An 18,432-nucleotide genomic window follows, 5' to 3' on the forward strand; every position below is an offset into this window, starting at 1 on the left:
AGAACGTAGAGTGTCGAGTGTGTTTTTCACACAATCTGACTGTTTCGGGGCATAACCAGTAGCACGAGGTAACGGGAGGTCAAGGGGAAGCCTGCCACGCCACCTCCAAGCAGGTGAGAGGCTTTGGCAATTACGCACCAAAGGCGTGTCGTTCCTCTTTGCAGGCTAATCAGCTTCCTCTGTACACGGGGCGCACTTTGCAGATTCCAGCCAGGTTCAAATTATTTTTTTTACTATGAAATTTATTGTCGAATTGGTTTCCACACAACACCCAGGGCTCATCCCGACAGGTGCCCTCCTCAAAGCCCATCACCCACTTTCCCCTCCCTCCCGCCCCCCCCCCATCAACTCTCAGTTTGTTCTCAGTTTTTAAGTCTCATATGGTTTGCCTCCCTCCCTCTCTAACTTTTTTTTTCCCTTCCCTCCCCCCCCCCCCCACCAATGGTCTTCTGTCAAGTTTCTCAGGATCCACATAGGAATGAAAACATATGGTATCTGTCTTTCTCTGCCTGACTTATCCCACTTAGCGTAACACTCTCCAGTCGCATCCACGTTGCTACAAAAGGCCATATTTCATTCTTTCTCATTGCCAAGTAGTAGTCCATTGTGTATATAAACCACATCTTCTTTATCCATTCATCAGTTGATGGGCACAAACCCCCCAGCACAGGATCCGGATTCACAGCATAACCCAGAGCACATTTCTTTAGAGGCACGGGACAAGATTCCCGGGGAGCGGATGGTCTGCACCGCTCCTGGTGGCTCAGCACCTATCTGCCAACACGGGCCCGAGCTGACCGGAATTCTGAAGCCCCACAGCCCTCGCTCCCCCCAGCAGCATCCAAGCTGCCCGGATGCAGGGGCCATCATGCCGGCCATCACGCGGGCTTCTGTGTGCCCTGGCTGTGAACGTGGGGGTCCAGCCCGCGGTCAAGCTGCACGCCGAGCTCCGAGCACAAAACCTAAGGGCGGAAGTGGGTCAGGCTGAGCTGTCTGTCCGTCCTCAGCCTCTGTGCCTGATTCCACTCTTCCCTTCTCTTCGGAAGCATCTGGGCCCCGCAGCCTCTCTGCACAAATGTTTGGTTTTATCCAGCACCTCCCACTCCCGAGAAATGGCAGGTCTGAACTCAGCGACCATAATCCTCCAAATCCAAATTCTCCCTTCTCGATAATAAATCACATTTCAACCGAAAAAAAATCGAGGATACGACTAAACGTGCTCTCTGCACCATTGATTGTCTTAATATTTTTCACCTTGATAAAATATTCTTAGGGCAAGAAAAAAAAATAGAAGTTCATAGAAGATCATCTGTTTTTTCTTCCCTGAACCATTAAATTAAGTCATTCTCTGCATTCAGCAAATTCTGCCACTTAACCTTTTCTCTGACTCCTCCAACTCATTAATAAATATATCGAAATATACTTGCTTTGGGACTAATCTCTGGGGCACCCGACTTCTGACCTTCTTTCCACGTTCAGAGTTGGACAGGGCAGAAGTTTGGAGTATTTAAAGAGCTAAGTGGTAAAGTAGAGGCACAAACATGGAAGTCCCGGGCCCCGAGGGTGAAGTTTTCACAGGGCGCTGGTGGAGGGACAGCAGGGCCACCGTGCTGCTGAAAAGCTGCCCTGTGAGCTCCTGGGGCTGCCACCGTGCCAGCCTTCACGTGAGACATCCACAAGGGGCTGGGGGCAGGTGGCCCACGGCTCCCCCTTCAAGTCCCCTCAGCAGGTCATAAAGATCCTGTGGCTCCCAGTGTCCCCCTGGCCAAGGCCCTGACACAGCTGGACCTCAGGTGTCCGCGTGGGAGACGGGTTTGGATGGAGTCAGCAGTCTCCAGCAGTGTTTGTGCGTGTGTCTGCGGGGCCCTGTGACTTGGGACAAGTTCTGCCACCTGCCCAGACTCAGGTTCCCCAGACAGAAGCCAGAAGCAGGTCGCACAACTTGGCAAGGCTCCCGTGGAGGCACAGCGAGCAAATGCTCACGGGGATGTTTGCCGGGGGTTGATAAAGTCCCTGGGTTTCACTGTTGTTCCCTGTGCAACGGCACAGGCACAGCTCCTCAGCTCCTTTGGCGACACCGTGTCCCCACTGCCCGGAACGATGCCTGGACCACGGTGGCTCAGGGAGAAAACATCCACATCTTCGTCCGTCCCAGAATACCGCGGACGGGGGCTTGTGCAGGAAAACTCTCTCCTCAAGGCTGCGGGAGGCAGGTCTGGTGCCGGGACGTCCTGCTTCCTGGCTGGCAGACAGCTGTGACCTCACATGGCAGACAGCAGAAGGAAGCGAGTTCTCCTGGAACTCTTACAGGGACACCAAGCCCCTCACGGGCTCGTGACCTCAGCAAACCAAAGCCCTCCCGAATGCCTGATCCCCGAATACCACCACACTGCGGGGTAGGATTCCAGCACATGAATTTGGGAGGGGCGGGGACAGACATTCAGACTGTAACAGCACGCATACAGAAAACCCCCTAAACTCCATTCCACAATAAACAAGACCTGCCGGGAGCCCGGGGGAGGCCGGTATTGTCAGAGGGACTCTGTCCAGAGCCTCTCTGGACTCCCAGCAGCAAAGCTGGCTGAGAGATTCACCCACCCCGAGCCCCCGGACTCGGGACGCCCCGCACCCTGGGCCAGGTGCGGAAAGGGCCTGCCCCAACACGCCTCTGGGGCCTCGGAAGGGACACCTTCCACCGCAGTCAGAGAAAAAAGCAAAATAATAACAATAAAATAAAAGATCCCTGAAAGGGGGAAAAGAGTGACGCGTACTGGGCCCCACAGCCCTTCATTTCGAGGGGAGAGCTCTGTTCACGGGACCAGACACGGTCCGTGCATTCCCGAGCCAAGCCCAGGCTGGGATGCAGAACCCTTCTAGATACTGCTGCAGCTTCGGCTCTGGGGGCTTTGGGGGGCAGGAGGCCACGCACACTGGGCTCCCGGGCCCACCCACAGGTGCCAGAGCTCCACGAACCCCACATCCCACCAAGCCCCACGGCCGCCCCTGGGGGCACGTGAGGCCCTTCCGTCAGCCGAGCCGGGGCCAGGGTCCTGGTTCCACGGCCGTTGTTCTTTCTACCGTCAGCAAGGTGAGGACCCATGCCAGGCGGACAGACTGCTTGGGGAAGGGGACGGCTGTGACGCATGAACGTCCCAGCCCCGCCGGAGCGGCCAGAGCCTCAGTGGGGCAGCCCCCGGGCCCCAGGCGTTTCTTTCGAGGGGCTCCCCTCCCTCCCTCCCTCCCTCCGCCTCTGCCCCTGCTTGCTCTCTCTCTGACCAGGGCGACTGCTTGGATTTGCAGAAGTTAAGTGTCCACCCAAGTGCCAGCCCACTGCATCAGCAGCACCGGGCCGCGAGGGCCCGAGGTCAAAGGTTCCTGTTCAACCTCAGCCCTGTGCCACCCGAGCAAACGTTCCGATCTGACAGACGGGGCGGGCGAGGGCGGGGCCCACAGCACAGTGACGCCACGTTGCTTTTCCTCCTTTTCCTCATGAAATCGTGAGCCGCCTGAGTGCCAGCACACACCTGGTGTCCTGCTTAGCTCACCTCCTGTCCCTCGACCTCCTGCCGGGGACGTGCCGGGTCAGTGAGCCGGCCTGAACCCCTGTGTGGCCCTGCACCCCCCTAACTGTGCAAGTCCCCCGCTCCTGATTCTTTGGGACAGCGGAGAGCCTTTCCTTCCCGCCCCTCCACCCCCACAGGCTCCAAGGACAGTCCTCCCTTCTCTGTCGGGGTTCCATTTGCCAGCCACCGAGGAGCACTTTTGCACAGCCACGCCCCCCGCCTACAGGCTCTGCCCAGGGGCCACCTGTGGCCCCTGGTCCTTCTTCCCGGAAACACCATCCTCCTCATCACTGGCTCCCTGCTCACTGTCCGCACGGAACAGCCTGTGTGGGGCCCTCCTGTGGGGTGGGCGGGGGACAAGGCACTATCCCTTCCTTCTGCAGCCAGAATCTCTAGACTCTCAGCTTGTACGCATCACGTTCTCAGAACCAAAGCACAGTCGGCCGGCGGGTATATGCACTTGCTGAATGAGGCTCTTACAAAGTCTACATCGTGAACAAAGTTTCTAGAATGAAACGTGGAAAGAAAGTATGAATGCAACTCTTGAAAAATCCAAGGCTGAATTGGTTAAAAACAAACAAGTAAAGGAAAAGGTCAGGGGCCAAAAATGACAAGAAAACCCAAAACGGAGCCGTGACAATCAGCGGCTGTCATCTGACCACGTGGCATTCACTGCCCACGGGGACGCCTGGGCCCCCTGTACTGTCGCTACGGAGAGCACACTGGGGATAGCAGCTACCCCACGTCGTGCTGGGAACCCAGGAGTTGTGACGGCCACCGCGTGAGCCAGGAAGAGCGTCCCGCGAGGCGCGACAGGAGCCTGCCCACTGTGCACCTGCCGCCGGCTGTCAAAGGAAACGTGTCCTCTGGAAATTCATAACTGCAGACGGTCCTCACGTGGAGTCAGAATTCACACCGCCCCCGCACAGAAAACCATTTGAAGTGGCCCGTGAAGGAAGGAGGCCCCAGGCACCTGGCAGTGAGGAGTATCAACCTCTGGGAGGAGACAGTTAGATCCAGGCCCCGGAGGTAAGCCTCAGAAGGAGATCAAAGGCACCTGTCTGGACGGGAACCCCCCGGGGAAAGAAGTCGTCCTCACTCAGGTTCGAAGCGAAGAAATTAAAACGGAAGGATCAGACCCCAAGACGAAAATGTCAGAATTACTGGACCTGGAATATAGAATCTGTGTCCTTGACACATTTAAATAAAATCGAAATATTTTAGCTCACTCTGTAGAAACTATTTTTAAAATAGTTTAAAGTAATGTCTTGGGGCACCTAGGTGGCTCAGTCGGCTAAGCGTCTGACTTCGGCTCAGGCTCGTGGGTTCGAGCCCCGCGTCGGGCTCTGTGCTGACCGCCCGGAGCCTGGAGCCTGCTGCGGATTCTGTGTCTCCCTCTCTCTCTCCCCTCCCCTGCTCACGCTCTGTCTCTCTCTCTGTCTCTCAAAAATAAATAAACATTAAAAAACTTTTTTTAAAAAGTAATTTCCTAAAGTTGCAGCTAAAGAACGAGATTATGAAAAACAACTAGGTGAATTTGTAAAGTGATTTAATGACCCTCATAGAGAAAAGCTCAGTGTCCATGGCATGTGGATTAAAAAGCAGAGAAATGGCCTGAGAGAGGAGGAGCCTGGGGGCGTGAGTGCGGGCCGGGAGGTTCAGAGGATACGGGAAAAGGGCTCGTGTGTGTTTAGTAAGAGTTCTGGAAAGTGACCGAAGGAAGAGAAGGGGGGACGCAATCTGTGAGAGATAATGATCACTTTCCAGAGCTTACAGGAATCACAGGTCCCTGCTTCTGGAGGTGCGAAGGATCCAGACGCATTTTCCACGTGGGTGGCCATCACCGAGGAGGCCCCAGGACAAGCCCTGATCGGGGGTGGGGCAGCAGGACCGACGGACAGCTTCCGGAGCAAGGATGCAGCTACAGTTCACGCAGCCGCGCAGGTGGGAGGGAATGTGCACACGGCACCAGCCACACCCTCGGAGCAGCCGCGCTCTGCGAGTCACAACAGCTCTGCCGCCCTTCTTCCCAAGTCCGGAGTTACGAGATTGGCCGGGAACGATGCTTCTGGCAATGAATAACATGCAGGGAGCACTCCTGGACCCGACCAGGAAGACATGCTGTCTCGAGATGACCAAGGATCTTCACGGGCGCCTGTCGGAGAATAAACCAACACGCGGGGCCTTCTGGTCTACCCGCTGTCGTAAATCTTCTCGGATAAACCCTAATACCTCGAATGGGTCCCACGGATTTTCTAAGACATTTTAAAATCAAGGTACTCGCATAGACAAGACCCCACGTGAAGTATTTGCCCAAGGCCCCACAATCACGAGGGGCAGTGCTGCGTACAAGCAGAAAGGAAGAAAGCTGGTGTAGGTACACTGATATCAACGAATACTTGGAGACAAGAACTACGATCAAAATGTGCAGCAAATAATGAGTAACAAGACAGAACCTTTCGAAATGTGTACGTACCTAGCAACAGAAACTCAGAATACATAAAATAAGTATTAGCAGATTTTTTAAATAGACAACTTAGTAATCATCCCGGGGAAGTCTAACGCATCTCTCTTAGCAACTGGTAGAACAGCCAGGAGAGTATGGAAATCAGCAGGGTGCATAAGAAATGAACATAAGATAACGGCGTCCGCCTTTTTGATAAATACGGAACACGGGGCCCGACATCTGTGGAAGACAACGGCAAGGGCAAAATAGAGCTTTGTGTAAACCGACAAAGACTGAGAGCGTTTACTCCAATGGACCCTCGCTATCGGGAGTTACAGAGAGGCTCTGGATAGAGAAAGCAGGGTCCCAGGAGGAAGGTCAGAGATGCCGGCAAGAACAGTGAGTAGAGGAAACGGTAGACACGTGCGTAAAATATGCACCTGCACCCACCTGACAATCCTTGGTGGAGGAAAAAATTAAGTTAGGAATAACATACTGGGCCAAAAAAAATAGCACATAGATCTGGAGAGAAATAAAGACGCTGAATTTTAACCTTGTTAAATTAAATATGCATGTTAGAATTTCTAGAGCGAATACTAAAAGAATAAAAATAGAGTTTGGCAAGCTTTTAAAAACCAATATATAAAGAAATTATTTGCATTTCCATAATACATGCAAGTGGAACATAAAACTTAAAAATATGTAATATTTAAAATAGTAATAAAAATGATGAGGTTCCTGAGAGTAATCTACCAGAAAATGTGTAGCTTCTTTATGGATAAAATCGTGTAACATTGTTGAGATATTGAGAAAAATCTTAAAAAGTGGCTAAAACATATATACAGATATGAAGACTCATATTTTAAAGCTGTCAGTCCTTCCCAACTTGATGTATAATTTTAATGCAATCAGGATAATCAAAAGTTGTTTCTTAATAGAACTTGAGATACGAATCCTCAAATACATCTACAAGCACAGGGTTAAGAGTAACCAGATGTGAGGCACCTGAGTGGCTCAGTCTGTTATGCATCCAACTCTTGATTTCGGCTCAGGTCATGATCTCATGGGTTGTGAGTTTGAGCCCCGCATCCGGCTCTGTGCTGACAGTGCTGGGCCTGCTTGGGATTCTCTCTCTCCCTCTCTCCCTGCCCCTCCCCCCTCTCAAAATAAATAAACATTAAAAAAAAAAAAGAATAGCCAGACGTAATGAGCCATTCAATAAGGAAAACTACTCAAAGGTCTTTTCAACAAATGGCGTGGAATTCCTGGATAAAAGTATGAAACGCAACAAAACAAAATTTGAACTTTTGTTCTTCAGAAGAGACCATTAGGAGAATTAAAAAAAAAATTTAATGTTTATTTTTGAGACAGAGAGAGACAGAGCAGGAGCAGAGAGAGAGAGGGAGACAAAGAATCTGAAGCAGGCTCCAGGGTCCAAGCTGTCAGCACAGAGCCCGACGCGGGGCTCGAACTCACGGACTGTGAGATCATGACCTGAGCCGAAGTCAGATGCTCAACCGACTGAGCCACCCAGGTGCCCCCCCCATTAGAAGAATTTTTGAAAACAACCCACACACTGGGAGAAACAAAATTCATAGCACATATATCTGACAAAAGATCCAGAAAATATAAAGAATATCCAGCCTACACAGAGAACTTCTGTGCATTAACAGCAGTTCAACAAGAAAAGTTGATGGGACATTTTATAAAATTCATGGCTGATGCCCATGAATGTCACCAAGCTCTGAAAAGTCACAAAACATCATTAATTACTGGGAAAATGCAAATTAAAACCCATGGGAGATGCACCGCACATACCCCCAGGATGAATAAAATTAACTAACAAACAAACAAAACTGAGCATTGCAAATATTCTGAGGCTGTGGTGTAACCAGAGCTCACATACTGCAGAGAATGCCGATGGTCCCGCCAGCGTGGGATTCTCTTGGCCAGTTTCTTTCAATGTTAACCTTGGTCGGGTGACCTACAGTTTCATTCTGAAATACGATAAACATGTGAGCAGGAAGACTTGCACAAAATGTCTGAGCAGATTCAGTCACGACAGCCCCAGACCGGAGACCTCCCAAACGTCCATCAACAGCGGACAACGGATTTTGGCACATTCAGACACTGAATTACTACTCGGCGATAAAGTAATGAAAGTCCCTGAAAACTGCAACATTGATCAGCATTGAAAACATTATGTTGACTGAAAGGAGCCAGACGTAAGAGAATACGTACTTAGTTCCATTTTTTTACAAAATCCAAGAACAGGCAAAAACTGATCTGCAGCGATAGAAATTACAACGCAGGTTGTGGTGCGGGTGGGGATTGACCTGAAAGGGACCCAGAGAAATTGTCTTGGAGGACGGACATGTCGTGGATCCTCCGTGAATGGGGTTACGTGGGTGCAAACATTTATCAGAATTCATCAGACGTTACCTCAAGATACGTGTGCTTTACTCTCTGTACATTTATCTCATCAAAACATAGATAAAGGACTCCTAAGCAAGAAACACTTGTTTTATGCCTTTACAAATTAAACTTTTCGTTTGAGCTCGTTGCTGGTTCGCAGGCAGTTGTAGGAAATCATAAAGAGACATTCTGTGAACCTTTAGCCAGTTTGGTAACATCTTGCAGAACTGGGGTACGATGTCACAACCAGGGTACCGGCATGGACACAGTCAAGAAACAGAGCACTGTCATCGTCCCCAGGACCCACACACTGCCCTTCCAGCCAAGCCCACCTCCACGCCCTTCCCGCCACCTCCTTACCTCCAGGTGGACGCTAATCTATTCTCCAGAATTACAAGCGGGTCCTTTTGGGATTGCGGTGCGAATAGAGTCACAGGGCACGTAAACTCTGGGGTGGTGTTGTCATTCCGAGTAATGCTCTGAGGACTCACCCAGCTTGTCATATGCATCGACACTGCATTCCCTTTAGCTGTTTGTTCAGAGGTATTTCATGGCCGTCTGGATTGGTTTGCATTTTGGGCTGTGATGAACAAAGCATCCGTAAACATTCATGCACAGGTTCTTGTAGAAACACATTTGCATGTCCCTGAGAAATGCCATTTCTGGGTCATATGACAGTTTGGCGTTCAAAGAAACTGTCAAATTGTTTCCCGGAATGGCTTTACCATTTCATGTTCCCATACGAAAAATCAAGTTTCTCCTCATCCTCACCAGCACTTGGTGTTGTCGCTTAGAAAAACTCAGCAGCCATTCTGACAGATGTGGAGTTGGTGGGTTTAATTTGCTTTTCCCTAATTGGTGGTAACATCGAACCTCTCTTCCTGCGTTTTTGCCATCTGTATATCCTCTTTGGTCAAATCCTCTCTATACCTTGGGCCATTTTCTAGTGGGATTGTTTTTTAACATTGAGTTTTGAATATTCTTTATATATTTGAGATAATCCTTTGTTGGACTGCTGATTTGTAGACACCTTCTTGCAGTGTTTACCATTTGTCATCTCATTAGCAAGGTCTTTTGCAGAGCAAAATATTTTAATTTTTATGTCTGGGGTTTTTTTTTCATTTTTTTCCATTTTATGAGTCATAGTTTTGGTATCAAGTCTAGAAACTCTTTGGCTGGCCCTAGATATCGACGTTACCTCCTGTGTTCTTTTAGTCCTTCCTAAAAGCTCCATGGTTTGTGTTTTACATTAAGCCCATAACTCATTTTGAATTAATTTTTGAACAACGCGTGAGAATTAGGTTGTTTTGTTTTTATTTGTTTGTTTTGCCTGTAGATTCCGGTTGGAAGCAGTTGCTGAGAGGCCCTCTTTCCTCTCTGGAATTGTTTTTACTTCTCTGTCAAAAGTTAGTTAGGCAGGAAAAACCAACCCGAATGCGCAGCAGCTGACGATGCGCACACGAAGTGTGGTAGATCCCTACAACGGAATGTTAGCGATCAGCAGGGAGAAAGCGCGGACGTGCTACACGGGTTGGCCGTGAAACCGTGATGCCGAGTGAAAGAAGTCAGACACGAGAGATCACGCATTATATGACTCAGTTCTTATGACGTGTCCAGAATAGGCAAACACGTAGAAACAGAAAATAGATTGGTAGTTTCTTTTTTTTTAATCCTTGACTCCATATTTGTTGTATTTCTTTTTTTTTTTTTTTTTAATTTACATCCAAGTTCATTAGGATATAGAGCAATAATGATTTCAGGAGTAGAACCCAGTGATTCATCCCCTACATGTAACACCCAGTGCTCATCCCAACAAGTGCCCTTCATGACCATCACCCATCTAGCCCATCCCCCCACCCACCTCCCCTCCAGCAACCCTCAGTTTGTTCTCTGTATTTAAGAGTCTCTATGGGGCACCTGGGTGGCTCAGTCAATTAAGTGTCTGACTTCGGCTCAGGTCAAGATTTCACGGCTCATGAATTCAAGCCCTACATCAGGCTCTGTGCCAACAACTTGGAGCCTGGAGCCTGCTTTGGATTCTGTGTCTCCCTCTCTCTCTCTGCCCCTCCCCTACTTATGCTTTGACTCAATCTCTCTCTCTCTCAAAAATAAATAAACATTTAAAAAAATTAAAACAAAAAAGAGTCTCTCATGGGGGCACCTGGGTGGCTTGGTAGGTTAAGCGTCCAACTTCAGCTCAGGTCATGATCTCACTGTTCATGGGTTCAAGCCCCGCGTTGGGCTCTGTGCTGACAGCTCAGAGCCTGGAGCCTGCTTTGGATTCTGTGTCTCCCTCTCTCTCTCTCTGCCCTCCCCTTCTCATAGTCTGTCTCTCTAAAATGAATAAATGTTAAAGAAAATTAAAAAAAGAATCTCTTCTGTTTTGTCTCCCTCCCTGTTTTTATATTATTTTTGCTTCCCTTCCCTGTGTTCCTCTGTTTTGTATTTTATATTCCATATATGAGTGAAGTCATGTGATATTTGTCTAAACAGGCAGTTTCCTAAGGTTGGAGAGGAAGCAGGATAGGGAAATAAATGATAGCTAAATATTGGGGGGGGGTTCTTTTTAAGGCGATGAGAATGTTCTAAAATTTACTGAAAGGATAGTTGCACTAAAAACCACGGAAGTGTGCACTCTTTGTGGGCAATGTGTCCCCAGCGACGCTGTCTGGGGCGTGAAGAAATCCTTCGGGCCGGGTCGCCCTGTGTGGTGGGGGCTGTCCTGCTGTTACCAGACCTTTGGCAGTGTCTCTAGTCCTTCGCCATGGGTTCCAGTAACAGTGTTCTGAGTCACGATGATGAAAGAATGTCTGCAAACATTGGCAAATGTCCCTTACAAGGAACCCCCTCAACATGGAGACCCAATGCCATTGAGTCAGAAAACAGCAAAAAAAAAAAAAAAAAAAGCAAACGTTGAAGCCACGTCAAGAGACCCACTGTCAAGACAGCCAAAGCAGAGCCACCCTGGAGTAAAGGCCGGTGGTTATTATGCACACCCGCACACCCGCCCAGCACTCACGTGACTGACAGCCATGTGGACCACTTTGGGAGTCTTCTCCTTAAAAGATGGCTTCCTCACTCCTGGGGTTCTGTCTCTCTGTCCTGTGCTTGATCAGGATCCACGCAGAGGCTGGGAAACAGGGCCCTAAATCTCCCCACCGCTAGTTCAGTGAAAAGGTGGGCATGACTTTGCACAAAGACAGATGCCTGCGCTACTCCAGTGGGCGTCCCTTTTTTCGAATTCATTTTGACCAAGACGGTTCAAGCTCCCTGGTGAAGACCCCCTCCCCATGGCTGACAAAAGCATCATGCCCCGAAGGAGGGTCTGGCTTCGGTCCTCTTACACCTCCACTTTGTGCAGGAGCGACTTTAGTGGATGCCACAGAGTGTCTCCGCTCTCGGGGAAAGCCAGGCTGAGTTCCTGCCACGGCATCAATGCCTCCGAAAGACACCCGAAAGGGAGAATTCCTTGTTCGTATTCCTTAAGGAGGAACACAAGCAAAGCAGCAACCAGCCACCAGAGATGCCCCTCCTGCTATTCCATTCAAACTGGACCTTCCGTAGGAAGAAGCACTAAAAAGCCGTATCTCGAGATTGATGGGTTGCACCACAAGAATAATTCCACTTTTACTATCAAGTGGCAAGATGCTTTTAAATAACATCAGTCACGCTGCTGTGGATGTCCCCTGGGAGCCCGCTTCACGAAGAGCCCATGAATAAAAGACACAGAAGAAACCTCAGCAGAGGCTTGGAGGGGTGAGGGGTGAGGGGCGCACGTCTGCCGGCCCAGAGACCCTCGCTGTGCGGTGAAGCTGTGTCAGGGCCAAGTCACCCTGATGTGGATGGGGTGTGGTCCCGGGCCCCTCCTAAGACCAAGCACAGACTCCTTAGGAGGTGAAATTCCCGCTAAGGATGAGCACACCGCGCGGTCACACGTGCAAACCCGCCTTGGAAGTCACGGAGAAGAATGGGTTCTAAACAAGCAGGGTTTCACGTGGGTTTCAAACCACTTAGTTTTGTGGGGCTGGAGTTGCGTCCTCTGTTCCCTCCGAAGCCTCCTCCATGGGACAAGACTATTCACCAGCAAACACTGCCAGCCAATGGGACCGGCTGAGGAAGGACAGGGGCCACATCGAGGCCACAGAGGATGAGTCTCCCGGGGTGGGCTGGGGGGCAGGTGTCCAGCCTCAAGGGTGAGAAGGCAGTGGAGGAAAAGAAGGACAGCATTGCCCATTGCAGGGGGAGCAGGATGGGGCCTGGGCAGGGTCACCAGGGTCATGTTAGGGGCGACTTCTCCATCCAGCTGGCCTGGGCACTGGCCACTCCCAGCATGCAAGAAAGTTTGCTCTGGTTTTGGCCTTTGCTGTCCTCTCCTAGAGTGTTCTCATCCATCTATGCACATCCTACTGTCTCTCCAGTGTCTACCTCCAGGTCACTTTTGTGGGGACCTGGCACTTCCAGCCAAGGTGGTCACTGCCTTTTCCACGTTCACACAGCATTGGCACTGGTGGCCATGAAACATCCATGTGGGCCATTCCTCCCAAAACTGTAGGCCTCGGATTTATTCAGGACCCAGCGCAGTGCCTGGCATACAGCAGGCATCAGTGTGTGACACAGTAATGGATGGAAGAAAGAAAGAAAGAAAGAAAGAAAGAAAGAAAGAAAGAAAGAAAGAAAGAAAGAAAAGAAAGGAAAGAAGAGAGAGAGAAAGAAAGGAAGGAAGGAAAAAAGAAGGAAGGAAAGAAGGAAGGAAGAAGGAAGGGAGAGGGAAGGAAGGAAGGAAGGAAGGAAGGAAGGAAGGAAGGACAAGAAAGAAGAAAGCAAGAAAGAAAGAAAAAAAAGAAAGAAACGAAGGAGGGAAGGAAGGAAAAGAAGGAAGGAAGGAAGGAAGGAAGGAAGGAAGGAAGGAAGGAAGGAAGGATGGAAGGAAGGAAGGATGGAAGGAAGGAGGGAAGGAAGGAGGGAAGGAAGGAAGAAAAGTTTATGCTGTCACACACGGCTGTAGTCCATGGCTGGTGATGCAATCAGCTTGTTAAATGCACACCCTCACCACCCCAAATATGATTGCATAAAAACAAACAAGAAGATGCAAATATGTAAAAAAAAAATATTTTCAACAAATAAAGAAAGGGTGCTGTTGGTGTCGTCATCTGTCAGTCCCTGCACGAAATCCTTCCCAGCAGACGGGAGCTGGCGTGGGAGCAGCAATGACGGTAGAGAGAGCCCAGGCAGGCGATTCTAAGACCAAGAAGTGCCCCAGGACTGCTCCCGGTGCCGGGCGTGGCGGTTCAGGGGACGGAAGGCCCTCACCCAGCTACCCCGCCAGCATCGAGCAAGCCTACACTCGTTCCGTTGATGGGGAGAGAACCATATTCCATGCCAAGGACAGATTTTCCTGATGCGTTAATTACCATCAACCCACACACTATTTCATCCTTTTTCACAAATTGCCAAGAAGGGGTTGCCGTGTGAAGCCTCAGCATCGGAGGACAGTTGGCGCGCGGATCGCTAGAAGTTATTTAGAATATTTTATGGGGGCGGATGGTGGGATGCAAAGACGTGGAAAAATGCTATGTGTGCCTATTTTCCATAGCAGTGTTAGTTACTTCTGTCCACTCGGTGACCCACTCCACCTTGGCAAAGCGCGTTTGGGTTCCAAAACTCCCACGGCACGTGACGTCGGTCCTCAGGTGTTCTCGGATTTGTGAATCTCTCCATGAGGAAGATGCCCGGTCCCGATGCCTCCATTTACCTAGTGTCTGTTTTCTTTTTTATTTAAATTAAAAATTTGAAAACGCTGGAAAAATACACAACACATAACAGTTCTCCAAACACTGGGAAGTACACAGTTCGGTGGCACTGCGTGACAAGTGTCGTTGTGATACAGGTGTCCCCACCATCCATCTCCAGAACGTGGTCGATCGGCCCATTAAACACTAGCCCCCCGTTGTTCCTGTCTCCCAGCCGCAGTCCCCACCATCTACTCTCTGTCTCTCGAAGGACAACTTGAGGGACGTCATACAGCATTTGCCCTTTGGTGCCTGGCTTATCTCACTGAGCGTCGTGTCCCTGGGGATCATCGGTATTGTAGCAGGTGTCAGGGTTTCTTGCCTCTTTTCGGCTGAATAACGTTCCGTTGTTTGGATAGACCACATTTGGTTCATCCGTTCATCCCTGGTGGCATTTCCATTGTTGCTGCTTTTTGGCTAATTGTGAATAATCCTGCTGTGACTATGGGTGTACAAATACCTTCAAAGACCTTGCTTTCGATGCTTTCGGGGACACACCCAGAAATAGAATCGTTGGACGATACAGTCATTTTATTTCTAGTTTTGTGAAGAACCACCCTGATGGTTCCCACAGAAGCTGCCCCATTTTGCATGCCCACCAATAGTGCCCAGGGTTCCAATTTTTCTTCATAAACTCTGACACTTGTTATTTTCTTTTTCTTTTTCTTTTTTTTTTATTTATTATTTTTTTTTTAAGTTTTTTTTTTTCAACGTTTTTTATTTATTTTTGGGACAGAGAGAGACAGAGCATGAACGGGGGAGGGGCAGAGAGAGAGGGAGACACAGAATCGGAAACAGGCTCCAGGCTCCGAGCCATCAGCCCAGAGCCATCAGCCCAGAGCCATCAGCCCAGAGCCTGACGCGGGGCTCGAACTCACGGACCGCGAGATCGTGACCTGGCTGAAGTCGGATGCTTAACCGACTGCGCCACCCAGGCGCCCCTCTTTTTCTTTTTAAATAGTAGTGCATGTGGTAATGTATCTCCTTATGGTTTTAACTTGAATTTCCCTAATGATTAAGGAAGTTCAGCATCTTTTCATGAGCTTACGGGTCATTTTTATGCCCCTAGAAAACTGTCTATTCAAGCGCTCTACCCATTTTTTAATCAGGTTGTGGATTTTTTGTTGTTGAATGTAGAAGTTCTTTATCTATTCTGGATATGCGCCCCTTATCGGATACATGGTTTTAAGGTCTTTTCTCCTACTCTGTGGGTGCCCTCTTCACCCTGATGCACACGTTTCCGGTCTTGATGAGGTCCCACTTAGCCATATCTTTTGCTGTTGGCCTGTTCCTTTCTGCATCCTTCTCGGCTCCCAGCTCTGTCGTCGTCTCCCGTCCTCCGTGAGCTGCCGAGCTCCAGAGGCACTGCACTTTTTGGGAAACATGGGCATTGGAGTCTGGCTACTAGAGTTCGAATCCCCGCTCAACCACTTTCTGAGTGACAGCAAGCAAGGCATTTTACACCTGCCACTCAGCCTGCCATGGGAAATAGGACAGGCCCCCTAACGTTTCCCTTACTGTGTTGTAATGACACGGGCAAAGCCGTGCTAAATATTCACTCTCTGTAAAGGTCCTTGCACCCCGCTTTCAGGAGCACGTGGGCTGGGTCTTCACGGTCAGGGAAGCCCCGTGGACATGTTACATATTCCCTGAACATCGGGTAAACAGAGAACCCCGTCCCCCATCCCATTTCACATCTGGTGACTCAGGCTTCCCTTTCTTTTCTCCTCTGCTCTCCTCCATTTGTACATAGGATAGATGGATTTCTCTGTAAGTGCACCTGATATAAATGCCCCGTAGGTAAGATTATCCTCAGAAATAAAATTGTATGTGCTTTTTACCCATCATTGAAATCAGGTCCAGCTAAAAAGTAGCACAAATAAATATGTTTGCTTTGTGTGTGTATCTTGTTTAAGCACTAATGTTTCCGGTTTTCTCTCTCGCACGTAGAAGTGCTGGGGACAGCCACCCAGGACAAAGGGTCTGCTCCCAGACGACTCTGAGCCTTACTGGCGTGTTCCAGACGGTCGCAGGTGGAGCTCCAGCTACGGATAAGAGGGACGAAGAAAGGGAGAAGAAACGCCAACAGGGGCGTGCCAGCTGATGTTTAAGAAGGTTTCCAAAGACTGCCACGTGCCTGAGGGCCCCCTGGCCTGTCTTTCCTCCTGTGGCCACACCTGTCTGCCAGAGATTCTGGGAAGTGCAATGTTTAGATTTATGAGATGCAGGTGTCTCAGCTGAGAAAGTCTCTCACTCTGTAGGAAGGAAAAAGGCTGTTAGGTGACAACCAGCAATCTCAACCACAGAGAATCTCTCATGAGAGTTTATGCTTTGAGAAAAGTGCAGACTTCCAAGGAAGCTGTGTCGGTGCTTTCCGAGCAGACTTGGGGACAACCTCACCGACATTTTCGACGACACGAGATACGAGAATGCCCTTTTGGGAGATGCTGCACCCCACACTGAGTGGTTAAGTGCCTGTGGGCACCCTGACTCCCATGGTCATTACTCTCTGACCTCGAGCTCTCTGTGCCTGGCACGTTGCAGGCATTCACATTAAATCTGCGCAACTCGTAGCTGGGGTATCATTTTTGTCTTGTACACAGAATGAAAGCGAGGAGTCCAGCACCCTGGTCATGCACATGCACCGAGCGAACAGCCAGCTCGGGGTTGGGGGGCCAGGAGAGAGAAGCCACCTTCAACGGGCTCAGGCACCAGGTGTTTTGGCTGGTCAGCCGTCCCCAGATCGCCCCCTTTCCAGCCACATACACAGTGCGCTGTGATTTCTTCACAAAGGTTCCCAGAGGCCGCCAGGCATTTACCCCATAGGGCACACATCGTTCTCAAGACTGGCAGGTTCTCCTGGAATTTGGAGAAATGCACGGTATTTCTCCTGTTATTTTTGGATACGTGAATTTGCTATAGGGAAACACTAATCATTTAGATTTTTGCTTTTTATAGGTTTTGTTTTTTGGGGTGTTTTGTTTTGTTTTGTTTTGTTACTTCTTAAATTATCTTTCCTGGGATGTATGTTATACGTATGCAACAAAATGCATCCATTTCCAATGGCTTGACAGCTATAAACACCGATGTAACCACCTCCACAATCAAGATGTAGGACATGTCCGCGACCCTCAAACAGTGCCCTGTGAATATCGTCCCGCAAGCCATCCCCCACCACAGGCTCCGGGCAACCCCTGACCTGCTTTGCGTCCTGTTAATTAGTTTTGTCTGCCCCAGAATTTCACATAAAAGCATTTTTGCAACTTTCACCAATTTATGTCGTTTCTTGGGCTCAGCGTGATGTCTGTGGGACTCACGCGTGTTTTTGTGAGGACGAGCTGCACACTCCTGTTTATTAATAAGTAGCGTTCCGTGTCTAAGTATACCCAGACCTGCTTATCAGTTTGTCTGCTGATGGGGTTTTTAGTTGTTTCTAACTTAGGGCGTCATGAGCAACACTGCTATAGACATTTGCATGCAGTCATTATGCGGACATATGTTTTTATTTCCTTTTGGTAAATATATGAATGGAATCTCTGGCTTATGTGAAAGTGTGTGTTTAACTTTATGATCAATTGCCAAACAATTTTCCGAAGTGGTTGTACCACATTTAATCTCCCCAGAAACGCAGAAGGGTTCCAGTTTTTTTTTTTCATATTCACCTAAATGTGTTTAAGATTTTCTCCTTGCTACTGCACCTGTGAGCCTGTCTCATTGGGGCTTTAATTGGCCTTTTGATGATTCCTGATGATACTGAACATCTTTTCATATGCTTATTGGTCACTTTTATATATTGCTTTATCAAGCTGTCCTCAAATATTTTGCCAAGCTTATAATATTAAAATTTTAAATTAATTCCACCGAGGTTTAATTTATGTAGAATAAAATGTGCTGACTTAAAGTGTGTAATTCAATGTGTATAATGTAAGACCTTATTTGCTGAAGTGCCTGTCCAAATACTTGTCCTATTTTCTCTCAGAATGTTTATCATGTTATTGGCTTGTATGAGTCAGTTATTGTTTTGGATATGATTCCAAGATTCAGGCATTTTTCTGGAAGAAATGCTCCTTGGATTGTGGAAAGCCTATGGTTAATTTATAGGTGTTAGTATTAAAAATAGATGTTGGTAATTCTTTACATTGTTTTCATCACTTTTATGGATTTTCAGAGGTCCTAGCCATCATGGAAGTGGCGTCTAAAAAGACGGGCCCCACTGACT

The sequence above is a fragment of the Panthera pardus genome, unplaced genomic scaffold (assembly GCF_024362965.1).
Source record: "Panthera pardus isolate Hobbes unplaced genomic scaffold, ASM2436296v1 HiC_scaffold_22, whole genome shotgun sequence".
Lineage (NCBI taxonomy): Eukaryota > Metazoa > Chordata > Mammalia > Carnivora > Felidae > Panthera > Panthera pardus.